An 8,167-nucleotide genomic window follows, 5' to 3' on the forward strand; every position below is an offset into this window, starting at 1 on the left:
ACTGCCTGGAGAGAAATGAATGCTCACTATTACAAAACAGCTGGATGTAAATGTTGAGGTAAAATTAAAATGCATTCTTAGCAGGTTGTTTCATAAAATGAGAAAATATGTAGTTTTGTAGAAACCCCACACTAAGAATAAGGCTTCAAATAATACTTTCAACCTTTTTAATATGCATTTAATGGTAGACTATTTATCTCTATGCTCGTCTATGAAGACCACCCAGACAGAGATTACAGCTGGAGTTCTTTAGGAAAATTAACCATGAAAAGTTGATGATAACAATGTCCTGTCAAGACATTTTCATATTTTCGGCTTATAGTGGTGATGACCAGACAAAGTCATTGGAAATAACTCCAATTCGGAATGTGAAACAGAAAAGAGGCTGATTTCAGCACCAGAAAAGAAACACTTCAATGACTTCATTGAAACACAATCTGAAGCTTTGGTAATGTGAAAAAGTGGTGAATAACAAAGCTCATCTAAGAATGCATTTGTTACCTCTGATGTCTGACAGGTTTGTGCTGCCTTTGTAGCTCACTAAATCTGATCTAAATCTGATTGGAGGTCAATGGTTTCCAGATGGAAGTGAAAATTAGGGTTTAGGGTTAGGGTTAGGGTTAACCCTAACCCTAACCCTAACCCAGTCAATCTAAAAACAAAGAATGGTAAGCCAGACACCAGATACTAGATGACAATTAAATCGGTCATAGATATAAAATCTTGTGTTTTTTTTTGCATAACATACCACAACTAACGTCCTTTCCAGCTGTGAGAGTGATTGTACTTACCTTTTTGGCCACATGCTCTTGTTTAATTTCAGTTTGGGACACATTTTGAACAGCTTCGAAGCTTTTCTTGTTCTTTGCAGTTATAGTTGCATCCTGTGTTTCTCCGTTCATCACCGGCACATCTCTCATGTGAGGTGATGAGTTTGCAGCTCTGAGACTGGACTTGTCTTTGTCTGTTGTTGTCGCCTTTGCCTCATACAGAGCTCTCAGACTCATTATGGACATGGTGGTGCTCTGCAGGCTGTCCATTGATTTGGCGGGAGTTAAATTGGTTTTGACCGGAGATTTCTCGTCAGTTTTCTTCAGTATAGACTTTGGAGGAGTCTTTTGAGTAGATGGCGTTTTCTGTAAATGATACCACAGCTGCAAAGGTTATGTTCTCCGCATGTAAATGTTTACGTTTGTTGAATTAACTGTACGATAAGCTGAGTTACAGGTCACCTCTTGCGACACTTGCACCTGCTTTGTTTTACTGTGGTAGGCAGGAGTTGCTTGAATGATTGTGCTTCCGCTCACTGCAGTTTGGTACCTTACATATACAAACACAAAATGACATGCCCTTTGAGAACAAGTTTGGATTGTGAGTGAAGTTGTCACGGAGACTATCTTTTACCTGGCCACTAAGTCCGACACGGACGTGTTCTTGTCCGGCAGGCCTGTGTCCTTCCAGACTGGCTTGTCACTTGAGTCCGACAAGCTCTTCAGCGACTGGGTGCGCCTCAGGGTGATATTCCATTCCATGGCGTTGTCACTGTCGCGCTCTGTTCACCAATATGTATATTGCCTGTTTTATGAAAGACAACATCGATGGTATCGTATGTTATGTTAAAGCATGTGTTATATAGTCAATTTCAATTTATGTGATCCTTTTAAACCCCAGAAGTGAGTGATTTTTCCATCTCAACCTCTTTAAATAATATATCTTGATTTTTTTTTTTCCTCCACCAAATCATTTAAATAACAGAGTAACATCAGACGTGTGTCGATCTTAAAGGAAAAGTACAATTTTGGATTACGTCATGCAACAATCCAGAAAATACCTCAGAGAAGCTTTAATTATTAAGATGAAACTTTGAAGTTTTCTGACATTGCGGCATTGCCGTTGACTAAAATGTTCTCGGGGTGAATCCTACCTTTCAGGTGTCAATCGGTGTCTGTTCCTCACGGCAATCAAAAGCACTTTCACAGCATCACAAGACCTGCACACGGTGTGAAGCGTTTGTGAGCAAAGTCCTTCCTCTTCCTCATTGCTCTACTGATGACTGTGTAAAACGGTCTGAGAGTAACAGATAGAGCAAATCGTTGAACGCTGCTCTGTAACACAAATCGTTAAATTGTTCCTTGCATCAAGAATCTATCTGCGTTATTGTATGTTTTAACTCTCCAGCTTTCGGCAGTAATTACTTGATCTTTGAGCAGCAATACACCATCCATTAAGACTGAATTAAATTAGCTTTATTGATCCTGTAGGCCATTGGATTCTTGTTGCAGTAACGAGTCTTATTTAGACAAAGGAGAATAGGAGTAACTAATGGAACTGAAAGACTCAACCTGCAGCTTCTCTTATTTTTATGTGGGTGTTGGTTTTACCTGGTGCAGATTAACATGTCATTACTTCAGATATAAATTTACAATGTCATATAAATATGGTGATCAATAGCAAATTTACAGTCCAAAGTTTGCCTTCTAGCTCTTCAACTGGGATTATACGTCGTCAATTGCTGTGGTCATAGTACCCATTGGATTAATAATCAACTCTGAAAGCTTAGCAGAAAGATAGTCTTTATCTATTCATACCGGGACATGACTGTCCAAATGAAAAAAAAAAAAAAAAAGATACTCCCAGGATTACAGTATATAAATATCAAACATTTGAGTCAAAAGTTCCTTTATTGTCCAAATTATATAAAAACAACAAAATGCTTGTGCATGAGTTACTCAGCTAGTTTTCCTGTACAATCTGAAAAAAGATGCACGCTTCATATCTTTTCAGTTTGTACAGGAAAACTTCACAGCCTTTCTTTGTGGAAGGGTTCCTCAAGCGTTGTAAGCGGCTGTATGACCGACCGGCGTCCTGCTGGCACCAGCTCCAGCCTCATGTGACTCTGAATTGGATAAAGTCATATCAAAGATAAATGGTTAGAAGCTATACAATATGGGAAAATGTTTAGTTTCACGCTCCAAACCAGTAGTCTAAAAGCCTGGAGTTATGCTGTTGTGCCGCGTCGTCAGTTTCAGTTTTGCACCCCGAGCTGTCAGAAGCAAAAGTAAAGAAAAGTTTAAAACGTACAACGTCCTGCAGTTTCTCCACGGTCTCTGCTCCACATTGGATGCGCTTTTCAAAATAATCTAGAAAAACTGTGTGGAAACATTTGTCTTTGCTTGTTGGAATCTTCTTGGAGCCTAAATTAGATACCTTTTTAGCCGAGCTGGTCTCGGGAAGGCCAGGGTCAACAAGTGTTGAGGAAGTTTGTCTCCACCCAGGAATTTCGGAGAACTTCTGACCCCAAAAGGTCACTCAAGAGCGCCAGCAGCAAGATTTGGTGTCTCGTGATCAGAATCGACCAGGATGGTCTGCAGGACAACTGCACCCGCTGGTTAAAGTCTGTGAAACTCAGAACAACTCCTGACAATAATTATAACGTCAAATAAACAGTGCATTTAATGGTTAAATCGTTATTTGCACAACAATTATTACTTTACCTGTGAGGATCTGATTATTTTTTTCCTCCCCACAGTGCAGCGTACCCCATCTTGTGGAGATTTGTTTTATTGCAGTAGATCTAAAGAGATTGATGGGCTGCAGTTGAATCTATTTTCAACCAACTGGGCTCAGTGACACAACCAGATTGTGACCAATTGAATTTTTTAATATTAGATATATATAGTGGTTAGTTTAGAAAGGTTTTTATTCTGTATGACTTAATTTTCTCATGGAGCAGAATTGAGTGGAGTGGAATACAATAATTGAATGTGCTTGCCACTTTGAATTCTGTTACGATAAGCTAGCTCTGGTTAAGACACCAAATAAGCTTATAAACATTACAGTGAACAGTTAAACCAAAAGTGTGACAGCCAAATATAACTTAAGCCACAACAAAAACAACCTTTCTGCATTGTGGAAGGTTTTATATTTTAGTAAGTTAATTTAAAAGCAAAGAAAGCCATAGCTAAAGTAGAATCTCACACCAAACACTTGTGTAATTGCATCTCGTTACACCGTTTTACTCTAATTCCTTCTGAATCTAAAACCATCTTCTTTGTGTTTATTATCTGGGCTTTCCCTTCCACTCCACAAAGTGTAAAATGGTGCCGATATTTGAGACAATGGAGGCTTTTGTCAGTGTGCACAATTCACATTCCCTCTCTTTAGTCTTGCTTTCTGTTAATCAGTCCTCAGACAAAGAAGAGCAACAGCAGCAGCACACACCCCTGGGGCAAAAAAAAAAAAAAAAAAAAAAAAAAAGATCCAGCCTGGTTGTCTCCCCCTTCTCCAGCCCCTCCTCTGACTACAACCCTCATCCCTCCCTTCTAAACCCACTCCTGTCTCTGTCTCAGAGGCACTATATGGGGAGATGAAAGGGAATACGTAATACGCAGCCTTTGACTGCAAACTGTGCGGCCTTACGAGGGGAAGTTTACTTGCCTTGTCTGCGTTTTAGACATACTTGCTCACACCAAGCCAGCCGTTTATAGGAGGGGCTGCGGTCAGGTTGGATGGAGACTGAAATACCTAAAGATTACAGTCTTCGAAATCCAAAAAGGCCTGCAAAAACAAATGCATGCTTGTATTTTCTATACAGTGTGAATGCACCTTTTTACAAGCGTGTGCAGGGAGTGTCCTTATTTGTTCTGGATTGCACAAGTAGTCCAGCAGGGGGCGTTAAAGACCATTGAAACTTACCGCTTTGTATTTCGTTTTCCTCATTCGGGCTATGTGGGAACATTACAGTGGGGCTATTCAAGGCCAAAGTAGGTTATTTCGGAGCACCAAAATAACTCGCAGCGTACAGCAGTGTGGCCAGACACCAGATAGTTGAGATAAGGTCAGTTCAACTTGGCAAAATACTAATGCACTTTTACAGGCGCTGTGCACATTTGATCACAGATTAGTCCTGCATACAAAGTAATTCCACTCTCTGTGTCTTCATGCATCAGAGAAATATGTGTCAGCCGTTACCTCACTCCCCCCCCCGCCCCCTGCTGCAGTCTCTCTTTTTTTTTCCGGAAATGTCTGATTTCTACAGGATCCTGTCTGCATCAGGGAAAAGTCACCTGAGGTTTGCAGTGCTTCACAGAGCCTGTGATACTGGTTGGGTGACCTGCTGGATGTGGATGACTGAGACACACACACACACACACACACACACACACACACACACACACACACACACACACACACACACACACACACACACACACACACACACACACACACACACACACACACACACACACACACCCCACGTACCTCACGCAGCAGTCATGAGTCCCTCTGTGATGGATAGTATGCATGCATCGTGACACGGAGGCCAGGCACGGTGTGTGTGACTCAGCAGTAGTGGTGTGTGTGTGTGTGTGTGTGTGTGTGTGTGTGTGTGTATGATTCATTCTGCTGCTATAGTGATACTGCCCAACATGTAATTGAGGTAATCCAGTTGCTGTTCATTCAGAGCCTTTTCAGAGGGGGAAAAAAAACAACAATGGAGTCATAAATGTATTTTCTGATCCAAAATATTTGGATAACCATTAAACATTACTACAGCTATTACACATTTGATCTACATTTACTTGTGTGTGGAGGCTTTGCTCATCCATATAATCCCGTATTCTTCAAATCAGTTTTGGCACATGAAGGAATTCTTTATTTATTTTTGTCATTTCTTGGCCAGCGCCTTTTGATGCCAAGTAGAAGCCCAATTAGTTAAAAATGTCCCATCTGTAGTTGCGATCTCGCTCTTCCTCTCAGAATCAGACCACCCTTGAAGAGGCAAAAACATGCAACTGGCAAGAGGTTTAACATACTTTAAGTTACTTTACTTTATGAAATGTAAGCACAACTCTTGCTAATGATGTAAGCACAAACTCTTGTTCTATTGCACTGCAAGCTAGCTTCTCAGTTTCTTATTGTGCAGCTGAGTTTTCTCAGTTTACTGTAGCGTGCATCACAGACATTATAAAAGCTATTTAAACAGTTTAGATAGAAATCAATTACAAACATTTTAAATCATGTTCAGTGTGGCCTTTTGAACATCCTTGAGCATGTCAGCTCCTTCCATCTCGATGATGCATTTGGCATTAGAACAAATGTGAATGAATTCAGAACACAAGTGCTCACGGAAAGCAGATGATGGATCCTGAAAAATTCTGTTCAATGTGTTCAAAACATGGAGGATGCGTCCAAAAACTCAGATTTAATTGGAAACAACAAATGCCAAGAGTTGTTTCCCTGATGACAGGCCACTTTTACCCTTTGCATAATGACACTAGTAAATCATTTCTTCATGTTTTAGAGCTGACACCTTTCTATTCTATTCTTAACAAAGCCACAATATCCTTTATATATTATTGTCTAATAGAATGGACAATGCCGATATATTTTTTTCAGTTGTTTTACTTGTATTCGAGTACAATTTAAAACAATGAAACCCTTGCTGTACTGCCTGGCAGTGATATTTTAACCTTATATATTTTAGCCTCTGCTTCCACTTGTTGTACAGTTTATAAAGATATGCCACTACATGGATTTTGGCATTTGATCGATTATTTTCATTGATGTTGACGTGGTTTGTTTGTTTAGAGCGTGTAAAAGCTGCTTATATATTCCTGGAGCAGAAGTACTCCTGCTTAACAGCACTATGTGTTTACATGATTAGTGTATTGTTTTATGGGAGAACCTCAGTCTTAAAGAATCTCATAACACTTAATGCAGTTTGCCCATTCCTCTTACAATTTTGCTTCACAGTCAGTAAATTCAGATAAACGATATTCCTGAATCCCTGCAGTGACATCGTGTAAACTTTGTAAAGCACTTGCATAATGTTATTTATCTCTTTGAGTCATACATATTGTATAGCTACTTAAGTGGTTGTGTCAATTGAAAGGAAAGACTTATTGTCTACGACAACAGTGGAGGCAGGATAATTACAACGATCTTTACGCTGTTGACGACAATGAATGGAGAAGAAATCATTCTATGACAAGAGCTTTAAAATATTTACCTGCGTCGGTCATGAATAAAGGAGTTTCTGTTATATGTTCGGCTTTACTGAACCCTGTTCCTAATGTTTTATATACAGACTGGAAGATGTGTCAGATCTCTCTCTGTGTATCTCCCCGCCACTGACTAGTCCCCCACAGTAAAGACAAGTGAGAGGGAGGATGAGGAACATGAAGAGGAAGAATGAAAGAAGCAAGATAAAGGTGTGTGTGTATATTTATCCTTTAGCTGAGTCACAAATCAAAGAAAGAAGTTGGGAGATGCCGAAGGTTTGAAAGAAATCACAGTTCACTTCATGCAAGAAGACGCTGATCTGTGACGGTTGTGTTAAAAAGGGTATTTGTAAAGCATTTTTGGGTGATTTACGCCACCTACCAATATACAAATAATATATCCGTTATTTGTGAAATTTTCCATTGATCACACTGGCTAACCCCAACCCTTCGCACTGTACGATGGACTAAAGTTTGCGCCCAAAACCTAACATTTTTGCCCTAAGCAACTGAGCAGTAGTTGCTCTATAACTCTAATCCTTAATGCCTGTGATTGAAAAATGCTTGCTTCCTAACCCTAAACCTTAAGCGCTACATGATCGATCAATGCTTGCACGATCAGCCAACATTTCCACAATTGGTAGGTCGCGCCCATCACGCAAGAGGACATTTACTTTAGCACCTTCTTTTTTATTGACGCCAGCATGTAGCCTTTTCAGCGGTGTACGGGGAAGCACTTTCACCTCACATTCAGGATATCCCCAGAGTTTGCATATTCTCCTTGTGCATGTAAAACCAGGTCCTCTGCTTTCCTCCTTAATGTTTAGTTAAGTTAATTGGTGACACTAAAGTGACTGTGATAGTTTGTCCTACCCAAGGTTCAACCCTAAGTAGCATAAAGCAGAATAGAAGACGGATGAATACATGCTGTATAAATCAAAGCCACACCTTACAGCCTGTATAGCCTCAGCACATTGACAAAGCCTGTCCTTCGCCTCAAGGTACAAAAGACTCAGTAGTAAAAAAAAAAAAAAGTTTGCCATGCAAACTATGAAAAAATAAACATAAGAAACACTCCAAACATGATTAGGCCACATAATATAACTCTCCAAACTATTTATGATTACATTACTCACTCTTCTTTCTTTCTTTGAGTTGAAAGT

Source organism: Blennius ocellaris, assembly GCF_963422515.1.
Source record: "Blennius ocellaris genome assembly, chromosome: 19".
In the NCBI taxonomy this organism is placed as follows: Eukaryota; Metazoa; Chordata; class Actinopteri; order Blenniiformes; family Blenniidae; genus Blennius; species Blennius ocellaris.